This window comes from Ooceraea biroi, chromosome 5, assembly GCF_003672135.1.
Source record: "Ooceraea biroi isolate clonal line C1 chromosome 5, Obir_v5.4, whole genome shotgun sequence".
In the NCBI taxonomy this organism is placed as follows: domain Eukaryota; kingdom Metazoa; phylum Arthropoda; class Insecta; order Hymenoptera; family Formicidae; genus Ooceraea; species Ooceraea biroi.
The window spans coordinates 14,788,093-14,806,392 of NC_039510.1; the positions used below are offsets into that span (position 1 = coordinate 14,788,093).

Below are 18,300 nucleotides of genomic sequence, written 5' to 3' on the forward strand. Positions count from 1 at the left end.
GACATATGTGGAGGGCGCGAGCGCACCGGGAAAGAGAGATTCGAGGAGAGCGTCAGCTGCATATTCCGGCGAGCGGGCCGCTAAATCATAGAAATAAGTTTTCATTTAATAGAATCCCCGGGTAATTTAGACGTTCCCTCCGGCGTAAATAATAAAACGGAAACTTCGGGAGAGGGAGAAAGAGCGTACTTTCCAGCGCGGACCGGTAACAATTAGGTATCTCGCAGATTTGTTCAGCGCTGACGGTGATAAAGTTGGCGCGAGCGGAGCGAGAGCTGAAGAGAGAAAACGAAACAGCGAAGTGGAAAGACGCCGGGATAAGTGGTAGATAGGTGGCGCACGGGAAGAGGAGGAGAGGGATGGGGTGCTAGGTGGTCGTCGAGCTTGAAACCGGCGAGGAAGTCGTAGTGAGCAGGAGAGGGTCCGGCTGCGCACTATTTCCACGTGTAGCCGGCTCATCAATCATCAGAGTTTAGAGTCGGACACGTAATTTCCGGGGCGTGGAATTCGTTCGACGCTCGCGTCCGTTCAGCCGCGTCTCCGATTGGCCCCCGGCTTCTAACCGGGCCGCACGGTTGGCTACAACTCGGCGCCGTTATGATTTATGAGCCACGATGCGTTTCGTTAATACGGCAGTTGATCGGTTTAGACGAACGAACCGGCAGCCATCCCGTCCGAGGAGACGCGAGTGCGACTGCGACGTGCTCGTCGAACCGGAGGAGCGTTACCGCGCGCGACGGCTCGGCGTTACGTCATTTCCGTGCGGTACGTCGCTCTCAGTTAGCCCGATCCTCCGTTGCTTCCTTCTGAAACGCGTCAGCGTAAAATGAATTTCAGAATCGCTACCCGACATCCTGAAGGAGTTTCAGCTCGCAACGAGGTAGAACACGTTCTGATCTGATTTCCGATGGCGTGGTAAAGATTTTTTATCGTGACAGATAATTGACCTGAAAGTCTCTCGGTAATCCCGCGACGCCTGGATAATTTTTACGACAGCTGTGACCCAACCCAGTAAATCGACTGACACGCGAGAAGACAGGTCTTTACGACTGGTCTCGCGAGCCTGTAAAGACTAACGACTGTGTATCGATCTTCGGCGATCATCCCCGCCGCATGGCAAGGCGCTGGCTCGTCCTAATGGAATTCAGTTACCATTCATTGCAAACGGAAAATGTCGACTGTCGTGTCGATCCGAATAGCCACAGTATATCTCTCGGTATATCTCTCGCGTATTCTGATATAATATTGTTAAAAAATAATACGAACAAATAATTTTTGCACGCGGACAATTTACGTCAATTTACGACGCCATCATTCATACTGTATGAACTGTATTGATATGTGTATTATTGTGTTATCCGTTATTTATAGGTTCATGAAATTATTCAGCGTGTTGTACGAGAATCCTCTTTTACGGAATAAAATTACGCTAAAGGGATGTGTAGTTAAAAAATATGGTGACCGTGCCGATGTGTGTGTGGACGGTAAAGACGGTCATCCTTTCCCTTAACGACATTCGTATTTGTTCAGCCGCTGCGAAGGACGCCATTTCGTTTCGCAGACGGCAAACATTTACTCTTGTTCCCGGGTTTTCTCCTTAGCCGATTCCGCGCGGAGGGTTGACCTTCCCCGAATTTTAATCCCGTTTCTCTTTCACGATACACAAGCGGCCCGTAACAAATTCGTCCGAAATACACCGTATTATTCGGCCTACGGTGGTTTGCGTTAACATTTAACATTAAACTGCCCCCGTGGATATAATAATAATATAATAAACCATATGGGGGAAAGAGAGTTTCGTTACGTTCACCTAGTTCATGCATGAAAAGGAGCTTACTTCGAAATCATCTTAAATTCATATTTTTACAAAAAGGGATTATGTGTTACTAAGCTTCCCACAAACTTCTTATGGCTTTGTAACACATAACTTCTTCTTTTAAAAAATACGAATTTTTATAGCGGTTTGAATATATGTTCTTTTTATCTGAACCGAAAGCGCAATAGATGCATTATAAACACACATCAGAGAGATCTCTCTACGCGTAAAAAGACCTGTTACTTTAAAGAAAATAAATATTAGGTAAAATATCAGAGAGAGCGATCGAATCGAATTGGAAGTTTTAATGATGCAAATATATGTGCGGGTTTCTCGACGGTGGGGTAAATATGTGAGAGCAATCTCATATTTGAGGATATAGAATTCAACGTAAACTTCTGCTGATATTGGATTTCTGTTTGCACGTGAAGTAACGTATTTAAGACCGGAAGAGAAATATCAGAGTCATAATAGCGTATCTGTTGAAATTTAATGAGGTAACAGTATTAACGAAGGGGATAATTCTATGATGTAACAATCACAACTGATATTAAGCGGAAAATCACGAAGAATGTTATCCATTATAAATCACACGTCTAGTAACATATTTACTATGTTGCTCGCATTGTTTTATATCTTTAGAATTGTCCTGATTTTTCTCTCTACATTTGATTTATTAATGCTCATCATTATTTTGTAGCAGTATTTCGTAATATTTTGCAGTCAGCCATAATGAGTCAAAATAATCATATAATCAAATTTATACGCGAACGACAAAGGTTATTTGAAGATACGGTCAAAGAGAACCGTATCATTCGTCATTAAAGTATTATAAAATACTATCTAAAATTCCATTACTACTTCCGCTACACCTCAATCACGGAAATGTCCAGACTTTTCGTTGACTATTCTCGATCAGTTTCGCGCGTCGGATCGGTGTACGCGGCTATCGCAGCGCGGCGATTTGTTAAGAAATCGTTCGTAAAAATTAGCCAGGTGGCGAACTGCCGGCGAATTTATCGCGCAGGATCGGCACCGCGCTCGTAAAACAGACCCCGGCGGGGTAGTTAAGTGTGTCATAAGAATACGCACGGGTGCTAAGGTCGAAAAGAAGAGAGACAAAGAGAGAAACAGAGAGAGAGAGAGAACTAGAGGTGGAAAGAGAGGTCGAAGGGCTTCCTACAGAATGGAATCACGATCTCTTAACCGAAGGGTGGAAACGTGGCGCGCAGGTAAGGCGCGAAGCAAAGGCGGTTACGACTAGATCTCCCTTGTTACGACGGGAAATGATTATTCACCCTCTTCTCGCCCCGTTCCGCCATCCCCGTTGCCGCCACCACTGCCGCCGCCGTCGCTACGTGGCCCGTCTGACGTTGAACGAACGTTTCCACTTAAAGACGTTACCGGCTTTATCGCGCGCACCAACTACGACGCGAATTGCTCGAATGACGAGCGCCAGAGGTGGATTATCGGTCGCCACGTCGCAGATATAATTCCGCCATTGACACGCCGCGTTTGACAAAGAACGGCGCGGCGCGTCCCGACAGGAATCGGACCAGATAATTACCGTTCCATTATGTATCTATCCATCGGGTGTTTAACAGCGCGCGCGGCAACCGGCAGGATATTATCCGGACGGAGGATTATCGTTTTTCGCTTCGCGTTTCTCTTTGTGGAGCCTGATTTGATCATTAGCTTGTTTGACGCCACGCACGACATCAAAGTCGGAGCCTAGTTTCGATCAGCGAATATCGATTTGTGTTCGAGAGAAAACTGAACGAGCTGCAATTAAATTACGCCACGGCCATGTGCCTTTTCGCGAGGTTCTGCAACTTCTCCCGATTTTTTACAATGCCAGATGGCACGCTGAGCAGCTCGTGATCGCGTATCGTTCAAATCGCTCATCATCGAAGGAACGCCGCAAACCGGTAGCTTTATCTCGCGTGCAGTCATAAGCTGGGAACGTGCGGAATTCGAGGAGAGCACTGCCCTCATTATTTATCGTTCGGGGGCGCTTACGAGCATGGAGCCACCCGCTCGTTTCCCCGATTCCTCTCGGGACCGGTCACTCCACCATAATCTGCGAGATCGTGCTTGCACCACCGGACGTCGGGACATCGCATCCGGTTCCACTCCGTGACCGCTTCTCGCCGTTTCGTGTGCTCGCTGTCTCGCTACTATTATACTAACTAGTTTGAACCGTTCGCGACTAACAACGTTACCCGCCGAGCGTGTCTCCGCGGCGTTACGGGACCGCAGTTCGAAACAGTTCCGACCTCGATGTGCCGGGGTGTCTTTGGGTTACAACCCCGGTCAGCTCGTACTCCGTTGTCCTGCGAGCCATTCACTCGCGCGAGTGACCGCTCGCACGCGCGCGCTTGAGAGAGCTCTTTCGCTCGAGATGTAACCCGCCTCGCGCAACTACCGTCCCTCGTAACCATCCTCCGACAGAATACGCGTACCGCGAGTATCGATGGACGCTCCGGTTTCGCTACCCGCGCCATTGGTAGAGCCGGACGTAAAATAGTCGCGCGAAATTCCTGAACTACCAACAGTAAACCTCGAAAACCCCTAAAACGCACCCGCGGTTAGTCAACGGGCTAATGATCACGCGGAAATTGCTCCCCGCGAGCGACAACGTAGCGAAAACGTGCCCGCGTTTCGTTACAAATAACGATCAATGCGTCAACGTTGTTTTTTACATTATTAATTCACCGAGCTGGGCCAGGTGTTATTTAAACGTTCCAGAAACTGCATTATGTGCATATGCAACTCTAATGCAGTGTAATATACAGGGTGTCCCGAATTTAAATGTCCAAACTTCGGGAGCGTGTAGGGGATGATAAATGAAAAATAAAAAGTCCTTTAGAGATATGCTCGTTTTTACTTCGTTTTGGAAAAATCGCAAAAAAGAAAACGTAAATTTCATGCAGCAATGACTCGTCGTTCCGGAATTCTTCTGTTTGAAAATCGGCGCCGCGCATACTCTCGCACTTCCTTTGTTTACATTTCTTTTTTGTTTACATTTCTGCTTCTCTCCTATAAATTCGTCAGTTACTCATCAGAAGCCATCGAGTGAATTACTCCTGTCACAATGCCGCGTACATATTCTAACGTTGAATATGCTGATATGGTTTTCGTGTATGGTTTCTGTGACGGTAATGCTAGGGAGGCGGTGCGAGAGTGTGCGCGCCGATTTCCAAACAGAAGAGTGCCGGATCGGCGAGTCATTACGTTGGCTTTTAATAGGCTGCGAGAGATCGGCTCATTTTCAATTCATCAAGACCCGTTAAGAGCAAATTTGCGATTGTTCCAAAACGAAGTAAAAACGAGCATATCTCTAAAGGACTTTTTATTTTTCATTTATCATCCCCTACACGCTCCCGAAGTTTGGACATTTAAATTCGGGACACCCTGTATAACGTGATGTGACGTTATAGAAGCTGCTTTTCGCTAAAAATTGTTAAATGTTACTCTCTTTTTTTATTCAATATAAAAAAAATAACTAATTCCGAGAAGTCCACTCATCACCATGAGCGAGTTAATTGGATTCAAGATTGCACGAGAGGCGCACAAGAGTTTTACGTTTAGATTAATGATAAATGTGCAACGGCGAGCAGTACCGCGCGGCAAACTTCCACGGAATAAAATCAGGCGACTCTTATGTACACTTCCGGAAGTTCGCCGCGAGATTCGCGTGTACGCTCACAGTTCGTTATGCCAGGCGAGAGACGTGGGGGAGTATTGTCTAACCGCCTAAGCCGTAGACACTTTGCCCAAGTTACATAATGTTTCGCTAAATATATTGGCCAATTAAAGCGTGCCGCCGTTAACTAAGAACCACCGCTTCGTAAAGCGCGGCTTTATAGTTTACCCGCGTATGCCGTGGCTCTCCTCTCCGGGAAGCGCGCTCGGTTATCGGAGCAAGTCGGGAGAGCTTTAGCAACACCGGATCTACCCTCTCGGAACGGTTAAACGCTCCGGCGAGTTAATAATCCCTCGTTCCTTAATCGCTCATGTCGTCAGTGCGAACGAGTGACGGCGCCAAGTGAGCCGACGCGCCCCGGATTACGATCTCACGCATCTCGATTTGATCGGCGTCGCTCATACTCGGCCACCTGTTACCAGCGGGAACTATGACCTGCTGAAATTGACAACCGTACCAGACTGCTCTGACGACGAAGGCTGTGCCGTTGACGAGTAGGTAATACCGACGAATAATTGCTTGGGGAGCATTTTCGTCCCTCTAATGATTCTCATGCCCGACGAGGAATCTCTTCCTCGGGCCCTTTGTTCGCGAATCACGACGGCGAACCACGCCTCCGAGTTCTTCTTTCGTCGCTGACGGTGTTGTCGGGGGAACAGCGCGGCTGCCAGGCGAGCCCCGCCGGCGGCGATGTGCAATATTTTTACCACAGTTAGATTTATATCGGCCAAAGGGAACGAAAAAATAGCGAAATTTATTTGTTTGTTTGCGACAACTATTTTGCAAAATGTCGCGCGAGCATACCACCCACGCGAATTTCAACCGTACGACAGAGAGACAGCCCGCGGTAATTCTGAAATACACCCGGCGAATTTATCTTCTCTGATTACCACGCCGACGTGCGCGGTTAAAATTGAAGCAGAATGACGAGTACATTATTACGCACATTCCCATCGGAATCCTTCGGTTATGAAAACGGAAGCCCGCTTCCGCGATACCACTTTGCACGGGTATTAACATCCGGCTTCGTATCACGTGCACATTTTGCAAATTACGATATTAATGCTCGTGTAAAATCGATAAATTAAATCACGTTGCTCGCATTACTAATGCAACCAAAGCAAATGCGTTCGACCTGATAATTGCACGCAATCGGAGCAATCGATAACTTAATCTAACAAAAACGAAAAGGCTCGCCGTAACCATCCGTTTTATCCATAAATTTCCTCGTTGATGTTGGCCGACAAAAAGTCCTATTCGGATGGTTCATGGTTTAAATGGTATGGATATGTCGCTCCGCTCTGTAACACGGGACGAAACTAATAGCGGCGGGCCACGAGCTCGTATATTTCGAACCGAAGCGCATTTCGAACATAGGAAACATCATAGGAAATTCGTACCGCGCGATTTCTGCGGGGAATACCGGGGGGCGCAGATATTTTTCACGTTTGCATGCGTTTTCTTTGAAGGAAATCGCGGCTTGCCGATACCGAGGGTTTCTCCCAAGTTACTTTTGCAGAGAAAGAAAGACGCTGCTTCAGCTCTGCTTGTCGAAGTGGATTGGCCAATATCGGCACCGTTAGCCATGAGGTGGGCTATTTGCGGACACGACGATCCGGCCCATCCGTGACGCCGAATTTAATCGCGTATTAGCCGGGGCGTCCTGCCGGAACGGTCGGCCGCCATTTTGCCAACTACTCGCGATAGTGCTCACGCAATCTCGGATAACAAGTCGGCCGAGCTTTAAAGTTTTTAATGGCTCAACGCCTTATCGCCGAGCTACCCGTTGGAAAAGAGAGAGGCGAGACGGGGCGAGAACCGACGAGAAAGTGCGCGGGGGATGGACGATGAGGAAGATGGGAAAGACGGAGAACGCGGGCCCCCCTTTCTTCTATTTCGGGCTGTCTCCCTCTCCCGAGAAAATAGCGTCGCTTAAAAGGATCCGGCTAGGTTTTCATAATGGCCGCGTCCAATCCCGGTACCCACCCCTACGATTCCTGCATCCCCCAGACGCTCCCCCTTCTCGCCACGTCTCGGGACGTACGGAGGAGGCGTGGCGCTTACCTTGGAGCGCCGATAAACTTTCAAAGCGTGCCACTTTATCGTTTCGTCTCATTACCAGGACAATGAGAGAGATTGCATTTCACTAACTAAGCGGGGAGCAAGCGCGCGAGCGAGCGCAGGGGCCAGAGAGGCTGTTCCTTTCTTACCCCCCTTGCGAAGTAGCTTCGAAAGTCTATCGCTTTCGTCTATCCTCTCATCTCCCCACAGCCCGCACTGTTTTACGTCGGCCGATAAGATGTATTGCTTCCGTCGCTGAGGCGAAAACTGTATACGCGCCGTAAGTAAGTTTTCAGGCGTACTCGGAGAATCCATACGTCTTACTATCGATTAGTCCTCGGAATTTTCCTCCATGGCCGAGCAGTTTGAACGGTTTACCTCAAGCTAAACAACTTGGATATGATCTTTTCCGCCGTTCGAGCCTGCGGCTATAACAGTTCGAGTCTAAAGTTCTAATCATTCAAGCCTGGAGCTATAACAACTCAAATCTCAATTTATGTCGAACGGTAAGGTAAAGATGGATGCTGAAGGGAACAAACAGACCGATCAAACGGTTCAATTTTTCAATCTCGTTCAAACTGTCGAAACTTGAAGTACCACTGTTTCTACTTTGAACTTTACTGCTCAATTAGGCGATTTAAATTCTTTTTTCTGGATCTTACTATCGATTGTAACGAGAAGCATTACTCGGAAAGAGCGATAATTCAAGCAACTTGTAATTGTGGGTCGTTCTATGTTTAGGATCTTATGGAGAATATTGCCGATACGGCGATTGTCAGACGTTACGACTACCTGAAGGATGCTAATTAGAAGGATCAGAAACTGGCGAGACGACGTATCGCATCGCTGCGCTAAAGCCTCCGTTTAACGGCGAGCGAGGCAGGACGAGAAGGTAAACCGCGATTGTGAAAGTCAGGACCCCCATATTGATTAGCGGTTACGAAGGCTCCTGCCTGTTTGTCCTGGCTTACCTTCTGTAACACCGTTAGGTCTGAACTCCATTCTCGTCGTCAACGATGAGACCATGTCCGGTTTGCCGATAGGCTAATGAGACCGTCAGCAATGTTTAACTATAACTATGCATGATGCAAAGGAGGGACAGAGAGAGAGAGAGAGAGAGAGAGACAGATTGTTTGTTTACTGTACAGTCATTTCAAAGAAGAAGAACGGAAGTGGATAACCGGAGAAAGAAAAGCGATTGTTTCTCTATGTCGACGTAGATTTGACGGAGTAAGGTGTTTGCGGACGCGATTTGAAATAAATTGCGTCATCCAGTGTTTGATCCAACTTGGCCAACAAGGCCGAAAGGCCCATCACAGCACCCGAATGCGCAAGACGGAGTTTCTTGTCGCGTAAAGTCGACACTTGAGAGGGTACGCATGAGAGCCGTTTCCTTCCGAATCGCTGATGCTCAATGAAAAATTACTGGCGAGAATGCACGCACGACAGTACGTACGAAAGACGGACCGCTCCGACGAAATCCACCCGGCAGGATCCCGTGTCGCGGCGAGAATCCGGAGCGGTGCGTGACGAGAGTTCTCCCGAAATGTATACCGGCCGACAATGCGCTCGAGAGGGGAAAATAATAGTTACGTATCCGGTATATACGCGTATAACAGCGGTGATGTATGACGCCAGATATACAGAGCGCTTCAGCGACAATGACTGTAAAGGCCGTAATTCTGCCGTATCGCGGTGGTCAATGTACAATTAGGTGCTTTGTTGAAATGTACAATCGCGGTCGGAATTCGCGGGCCGGGCATCGCGTGTTTGTTATGCGTTTTACTCAATCGCGACACGTATTCGCTTTACACGCTATTCACATCGAGTACGGCCGCGATGAAAATTTGATCCCATAATTAGCAAATGCCCCGCAGGATCGAGATTACAAATTTATTCGCGCGATGCGCGGAATGACTTTAATCGTTAACGCAGTTAACGTGTCCGGTATACGCTGCCATTCGCGTTACACTTGGCAGTTTCGTAATAATTATAACAACAATATTAATATTTTCGTCGGCGTTGCACGGCCCGACCGCGCCTACCGCGAACAAGCCGCGCCAATTGGCAATTAGTGCGTCATTAATATTGTCATGCAGGGCTTACGCTGCAACTCCCAACTTTGGAGCGAGCACGGGGATGAGTGTTATCAATCAACGCGCGCAAACAGCTACATTCGAGTTTCAACGGTATAAAATTTCTTCGCCGACGCTCTCTCGCGAACTGTTAAACTCATAAAGAAGCCGGATAATATTTTAATCCCTTCGCGCACGGTATTTCTGGAATAAACGACTCGCATCTTTCGTGAGTTTTATCTTCCGCATAACCACGGACGATTTAAGAATTTTAGAACATTTTCGGTTAGCTTCGTAGTGTCAATGATCAACGTAATAATCAAAATGAAACGTTAACGAGTAATATACATATTGGATAATGAACATGGATAACGCGTATATTATACATGTGCAAAATAATGTGCAAAGCACAGATGTGCCACGCTAGCATCAACGTTTTATTAAGCGACCAGTGCAACGTAGACTCATACATCGGAGATTTGTGAGTGCACACTGACAGCAACGTTCGGTTGTCTCGCCTAAATGTACTCTACGTTCCCGATTGTATATAGAATCACGCGACGCGGGACGAGGTCCCTTATTTCATCCAGTTGGTATCTGGTGTCCGCAAGGGCGCCAGCGCCGAACTTCCTGCACACCGACGGAGGATTTCGGATGAATTCGAAAGGAAATTTCCAACTATGCGAGATTGGACACGCGGCGTCCCACCGCCACGTTACGCTATCCATTCGTACGGATTCCGGCGCGCTACATCGTCGACTTTTCTCCTTGCTTTTCTCGCCGTGGCGTTCCACCGTAGACCGTCGTGGAAAACGGACGTTACGCCATTGTGTGGCGCGCCACCGGCGGTTGGCGTGACTTCCGGCGGAGGCGCTGAGCGCCGGAAACCAATCGTAGCCTCTACCAGACCGAATCATCTGCGCTTCTGCGGTCAAGCAATCCACGTGCCGTCGTGCTCCTCCCGGTATTCGTTACTTGCACATCGAGATAGAAATGCAGTCGGGATATCGACTAGTTCTCCGCTCGCAACGTATAAAACTTGCCAGGCTTGTTTCTAGGAACGACAAACAATACTGCGCAAATGTAAAATTACCCTTAAAACTCCTCGAGTTCGTTCCCTTTGTAAAATAATGCCAGCATTCGTCATTGATCGCGAACTGGCCTTCTCCTCCCTCGCTAATTTACCAATTTCCGTATTCTTATAATGCTCCTAACTCAAGAAATGTAACAAATGTTGATGAAATGAAACAAACGAATTTACGTTGACTCTGATACCCTGATAAGATTTAAATAAAAGCTTCGGGCAAACAGAAACGGCAAATTTGCACTACCGAGGCAGAATTTTCAAGTAGAAATATTTCAGTCTCAAATTTAAACGGTCCGGGACTCAAATCGGACATTCGCATTGTATGCAAGCAGCAAACGAGACTTGAACAAGAGACTATTGGCCAACCTTTCCCGAGGGTTGGACGTCTTTCGACCGTACAAGTCGTCATTTATTGTTATCGTTGGCCATCTGGAATCCCTTGCTATTGTTCTCCCGGACGTAAATCCACCGTAGTCTTGTGATATTCTTATATCGCTGCAACGAGGTATCGAACTACATCGAGATATACATATTGGGGGTGAGGCGGAGGACGAAACTGGGGAACACAAACGAGACAGAGACAGAGACAGAGAGAGGGGAGGGGGAGTACAGCGGACGAAAGGCATCGGCCGTTCCGAGGGTGGATTATCGGTTTTGTTTGCCCGGAGGGCCGTCATCGAGTATCGATATTCGCAATCCCGCGGAGCCTGCCGTCGAGCTGATGCAAAAATCAATGAACCAATAACCGAGGCGGGCTCGCATCTATCGTGCTCGTGTGTACGGCGTGTGCAGGCGCGCATACACGCGCGCTGCTTGTTAGCCCGGAACCCACGAAGGGCTCTTTCAAGACTGATGAGCAGGACGCAGTAATAAGAACAAAAAAAATCGCATGCCCCTTCCCTTTTTTCAGGCGAGGTCGTCCCTGCGACACGAGAACGCGGCAATTCGCAGCCTGCAGACTCGCCGCGGAAAGATCTATCGTCCGCTACCGCCCGGCGCACGTTAACGACATTTATTGCGTTAACACGGTACAGAATATACGCTTACGTGCATTATTAATTATCAGTAATGTTGAATTAAATTCATTTGCGAAATTGCAATATCATTTTGCGCCGGATAATGATAATGAGATCATTGTATGAATTTCACTTTTGTCGGGATTAATATTAAAAGCTTTCATTAGGATTTCCATTAAAGTGGAGATCAAATTACGCGATGTTGCGCGACGTTCTTACAAAAATTTTGTTCACATCACTTCGTTACATGCGAGCGATGGGAAAATGTGTAGAAGAGCCAGAAGAAGACAGATTTCGCGGAACCGATCCAAATCGACGAGGAATACCGTGGTCGTCGACATCAGCGACGACGCGTAATAACCGGAAATCCGGAAAATGAAAGCCTGTGCATTTCCTTCGTTCGATACGCCGTGGCGCTGAGCGGATTGGTCGAATCGATGGATTATGTGAACAGGGAGAAGGACCGAAAAGGGGTTGCACAATCGCGGCTCGCACTAAATCCCAGCAACAAAAAACTCACGACCGGCACGAACCTTTCAAAGTGTTCCGACGATGTATGGCAGGCCGAAGTCGAGAAATTGGGACGCTACTCTCGTTATCCCTACGTCTGAAACAAATTCATTTTAATTCGTCGGTCCCTCCATCATTCGAGGAAAAATTAAAACTCGACGTTGCACCCGGCACGGACACACCCCTGGGGACAAATTCATTTCACTCTTGTCTTTTTTCCCTCGTACACACTGTCGCAACAAATCGAAAGGACTGTCAAATGACGAAATTCAATTTTTTACACTGGACAATGCGGAAACCCGGAATTTCAGATGTACCATGTTTCTATCGTTTTTCCCTTGCTGCATCTCTCTCTCTCTCTCTCTCCTTTTTTCTCTTTCTTTTTTTCTATACATTCGACCGTAAGCAATTAATTAATTCCGCCATCGTCGCGGGATAATGCGATATGAAAAAGTTCCTTATCGAGTTCATCATGGAAGCATTGCAGTGGTGTACACGATGTTCGTGTTAGGATAACATTATGTTATATCGCGTGGAGAATATTGCCGCGAAAGTATTCCAGCCACTGATGCAACTAGTGCGCGTCAGCAATCTCATCATAAAGCGATCAGCATTTTTCCGCGGGAGCTCGGCCCAGCGAAGGCACGCGGATTAAAATTCAAAAGCTTCCGGCGCGCTAGAGATCGCTTTAAATTTGCGAAGTTCCGCGGTGCGCTGGCGTCCAACTTTTCGACGATGGATCCGTCCGAAAAAGGTGGAGAGGTGGAGAGGCGGATGAACGGGCAACCCGGGATGGATAACATCGGCGCAAATATTCACCGAGCGCTAAATATAAAGAGAACTTCGAAATCGCAAAAATCCCCGGATTTCGCGGGATTGGCTTGAAACTTGGTGCCCGACGCTCGGAATTTTCATTGTGAAAAGGTAAACGATTAATTTTCCCCGCCTTCATCCCCTGCCCCGCGTGTGTGCGCACGCGCACGCGATACGATTGCGTTACGTTTGCAACACGAAATGTTTCTAATCGCGCGATCTGAGCAGCTTTTTGTTCCTCTATTTTTTTAAATTTATTTTTTGTTTCATCGGTTGCTTTTGATGCTACACAACGACGTGCAATTTCACTAGCGAGTGCAAGCGAATGAAATTGATCGTATCTCTGCTCTGAGAAACTTGTTTCGTGATTTACAGGAATGTCTCCGCATTAAGGGGGGAGCCTGCTTTAGAACGCTGAAAATAAGGTATATTTTACGAATTGTTTTTGGAGAAACTATACAGCGGATCATTATAAAACTTTTATGCATTTATTAGTACATGTTTAAAGATAAAAAAAATTATTTTTTGATTTGAATATATCGCCTGTAGAGGTCGTCCTGGAGAAATCTTAGTGCAGCCGCGTCGCCGGCATTGCAAATTGGTGAGCATTCTCCTGCCTCCAAATTTCGTCTAAACTGAAAAATTGAAATGTGTTCTCGTTATTTATGAATTCCCATCGTCGATGAACCAAAGAGAGAAGAAAAAAGTTGAAAAGTGCCAAAATGGTGGAGCTTAGAACACAAAAGTACGATTTTTAGGCAAAGTTGTTGAACTTTTTCATGCAAAAGTAATTGTTTAACTTAATGTTTTTATGAATATTAAAGGTTCATCGACGATGGGAATTCATAAATAACGAGAAAATATTTCAATTTTTCAGTTTGGATGAAATTTGGAGGCAGGAGAATGCTCGCCAATTTACAATGCCGGCTGCACTAAGATGCCTCCAGGACGACCTCTACAGGCGATATATTCAAATAAAAAAATAATTTTTTTTATCTTTAAACATGTACTAATAAATGCATCAAAGTTTTATAATGATCCGCTGTATAGTTTCTCCAAAAAAAAATTCGTAAAATTATACCTTATTTTCAACGTTCTAAAGCAGGTTCCCCCCTTAAGTCTTGAAACATCGTGTGTATGAAAATTTGCGACAATACGTACGAATCTCGTGTGTTAAGCTCGGCTCTGTGGAATATCGTAAAATTTTTGAAACCGTTTTTTCAAAGCGATAACACTGGAGTAATTCTGTAACGGTCACGTTGCCGGGGCTAAGAGGTTCTACGAATGTGCTCACTCAAATCGCGACGGTTAAATGTTCCGGGATGGACCGCCAAGCCGTGGAAATCGCGGGGGAATGTAATACGACGTAGACGCATACCGAGCATTATCCATCCTCTTAAGTCCAAACCGACCTGAAAAACGCCACCGCAGTGGAACGACGCGATATCCGAGGACGACCTCTCTTGTCTGCCGGCGAAAAACTGCTAGCGTTTCGTTCTGCCGGATCCGGCTTCCGCGTATGAGAAACCAATTTTCCGCAGGCCTCTCCGCCACTCTTATTCTTCTTTTGAAACGCTCTCTGGCGGAACGGCGCTGCCGCAGACGAGGACCGCGATGTTCGACCGCGATGTTCAGAAGGATGAAGGGGAGAAAGGCAAATCTACCGGAAGGGAAGCGAGCACATCAACTTCAATTCCCACGAAACAAATCGGCGCGAGTTCCCCTACCGGATTCGGCACCCGCGCACGCCACGCTTAATCGAGCCCATTATAACTCGAGCAAGTTATTATTACAAGCCAAGCTATTAGTAACTTTGGTTAATTTGTAAAAAATGTCGTGTACCCTGCCAAGCTGTTCACCCCGTGAAATTCCGGGATAACAGAACGCGAGCTATCTCAGATTGAGCGTGCGCATGTAATTATGGAGATACTGATCTCTGTCTCAACCGGAAAATCGCGCTGAAAAAGGTAAAACTCGTGAAAACAGACACTTAGTATAATAGAAAAAGAGAAAAGATAAAAAAAATAATGCAAAAGTTGGTCGTTCTATCATTCTCTTTCTCTCAGTGTAGAGAAAGCATTCGTAAGCGGCATTGGTTCCTCGCTCGATGCGAATGTATAAAAGTTCGAATCGCGTCCGTCCCACTTTCGATGAAAATCGTAATTTCGTGCCGGTAACGTTACTCGCGCAGAAGTGAGTCCATAAGGAAGCGCCGGCAGATGCGCGGGGCGGAATTCATTAGGCGGGGACCAGCCGTAGCTTATAACCGTAAAACCGGAGAGTCTCACGTGCTATTTTATCGATCCGCGGCGTTTTACAGACGTGCATCGGTCAAGACGGGTTACCTGCCTGCTTTCTGGAAAGTAATTCCACGCGGGAGAACCCATCCGCATTTAATTACACGCCCGATGCCTCCGCTAAGACGGACACGATCGTTCATTACGCCGCTGCAATCTGGCCATACACGTGCGCCGACGAGCGAGCGCGTAACAGCCTGATTCCTCTATAAAATTCTCAACTACACCGCTCTTCTTAATCCCAATCTGCAATGTAAGATATATCCTTGTCCTCTCCTTGTCTGGGTCACCGATTTCGTGGTTAAGGGGGGAGCCTGCTTTAGAACGTTGAAAATAAGGTATAATTTTACGAATTGTTTTTGGAGAAACTATACAGCGGATCATTATAAAACTTTGATGCATTTATTAGTACATGTTTAAAGATAAAAAAATTATTTTTTTATTTGAATATATCGCCTGTAGAGGTCGTCCTGGAGGCATCTTAGTGCAGCTGGCATTGTAAATTGGCGAGCATTCTCCTGCCTCCAAATTTCATCCAAACTGAAAAATTGAAATATTTTCTCGTTATTTATGAATTCCTATCGTCGACGAACCTTTAATATTCATAAAAACATTAAGTTAAACAATTATTTTTGCATGAAAAAGTTCAAAACCTTTGCCTAAAAATCGTACTTTTGTGTTCTAAGCTCCACCATTTTGGCACTTTTCAACTTTTTTCTTCTCTCTTTGGTTCATCGACGATGGGAATTCATAAATAACGAGAACATATTTCAATTTTTCAGTTTAGACGAAATTTGGAGGCAGGAGAATGCTCACCAATTTGCAATGCCGGCGACGCGGCTGCACTAAGATTTCTCCAGGACGACCTCTACAAGCGATATATTCAAATAAAAAAATAATTTTTTTTATCTTTAAACATGTACTAATAAATGCATAAAAGTTTTATAATGATCCGCTGTATAGTTTCTCCAAAAACAATTCGTAAAATATACCTTATTTTCAGCGTTCTAAAGCAGGTTCCCCCCTTAATGTGCGCCTCGAAACACTGAATCTTGTATCTACTTACATCTCTCCTCCGTTTTGCTGTTGTGACTTGCGGTTTCACAAATGACGGAGATGTAAGTACATAAGATAAAATGACAATGGTAGACAGAAGAATGGATTATTTATGGAAGAAACGACAAGAGATGAAGCGTTATTTCCCTTTGGAAGTGGCGCATATTTCATTCATTCATGGTTGAAGTACTCGAACTGTCGAGCTCGCTTGCGCGCTGATTAGGAGGAAATCCGCGGATGTCGATGTACCGCAATCTTGCAGAGGAGAATATTTGATAGCGAGGGGGCATCGCGGTTCACGAATGAGCTCTAAAACAAGGCGGTGATTCGTCATGTCGGCATTCGGGTTGTCACTCGGATTCAGACCGGCATCAATTATTCCGGAATACCAAGCCGATTTTCAATGGAGCGTGATATCGACCCGGTACGCCGCGCTGCGCAGGCAGATACGTATGCACGTAGTACGTCGCGCCGGTGATAGGCCGGTACAGTCACCTAACGAAGAAACAATGGAAATTTTGGCGTTAACCCGCAAAAACCGCGGCGACCCCTTTCCGCGGTGCCGCCATCGCCGCCACCATCGTCGTAGTTATCGACGATGCGCTCGGTAGCCCCGGTCACTTTTTTCGCCGCGCTGCAGCCGCGGCTCCATGTTTAAACAGAAAAAAGGGAAAAAGAAAAAAGAGGAAAAAGGAGGAAAAGTGGAGAAAAAAAGGGAAAAAAGATATAACGCAATATCGCAGCAGGAATTCGCGCCACGGTTACCGCGGATGTTTATCAATTTTTGCGGGAATCGCCTCCCACCGTGTCATTTCGACATATGTATCCTTGATCTCTCATCCCGGAATTTCCATTCGCACGCTACCCTGTAATACTACGGGTGAGTGCATGAGAATGCAATGACGGGAGGGAACGAGAGATACAACATGTCTACGTCGCGCCGATATGTCAGACGACACTGTATCATCCCCTGTTCAGTGCTACGGCGTGGCTTATGTATTATGGTTGTGTACGTATCTCGGAATAGTCGAAATTCCATTACGTCTGTCAGCCGTCGCGTTTGATGAAAATGCGTTTGAAGAATAATTGACAAGCCGCGGAACATAGCTTGCTCGTAATACGTCAGCCACGGCACTCGCATTGCATTATGTACCATGCTTCGCTGCGCCGCTTTGTTCTTGGGGCGCAACCGTGCTTCAAGTGGATGTGATTCCAAATTAGGTCAAATACATCAGAAAACGGATTGAAAGTTAATTACGAAGTGTTCTTAGATGTTGGGTAATTTTCTTGCTAAATGGAAACATTCTGCAACTTCTAAACTGCTTACTACTTTTATGTTCCAGACAGCAGTTGAGTTAAATTACCAAATGTGAAATCATGCATTAATAGTTCATATCAACGTTAACTAACAATAAGACAAAAATTGAAATAATAAAAACGTGATCACTGATAATTAATAATTATCAATAATTATTCGCCACTGATTATTGGTTACTGGACATTTTCAATTTTTATTTAAAAAATGATCAATAACGATGCTCTAATCATCAGATATAGGAAAATAATTCGTTGATATACATATATATATATATATATATTGTATATGATTGTTTCTACATCATACTCACATATTTATCCACCGCGTTTATTCAGAATCGTAGTCGTATGCGAATCGCAATGCAACAATTAGCACCTCTTAACGACATAACGTAATTTTAGACGCGCGCATTTGAGTAACGACTTCGTCATAGTCGCGCGCAACACCTTCGTAAAATGCAGGACGTAACGCGGCCGTTAATTTGCGAATAATGTTATGCTTCGTGGGCGTTAAACGTCGTGCAGATCTCGTTTGTCGTGTTATTT

The 18,300-nt window shown here is 46.1% G+C and overlaps 1 long non-coding RNA gene across 1 annotated transcript in view; it reads left to right on the forward strand.

Annotated features, from left to right (window-relative positions):
* LOC113561904 overlaps positions 1-18,300 on the forward strand; it is a 90,593-nt gene that overhangs the window by 60,848 nt on the left and 11,445 nt on the right. The window contains exon 2 of the long non-coding RNA XR_003406518.1: positions 8,325-8,475. This is a non-coding gene — a long non-coding RNA (uncharacterized LOC113561904). The remainder of the gene's footprint in view (positions 1-8,324; positions 8,476-18,300) is intronic.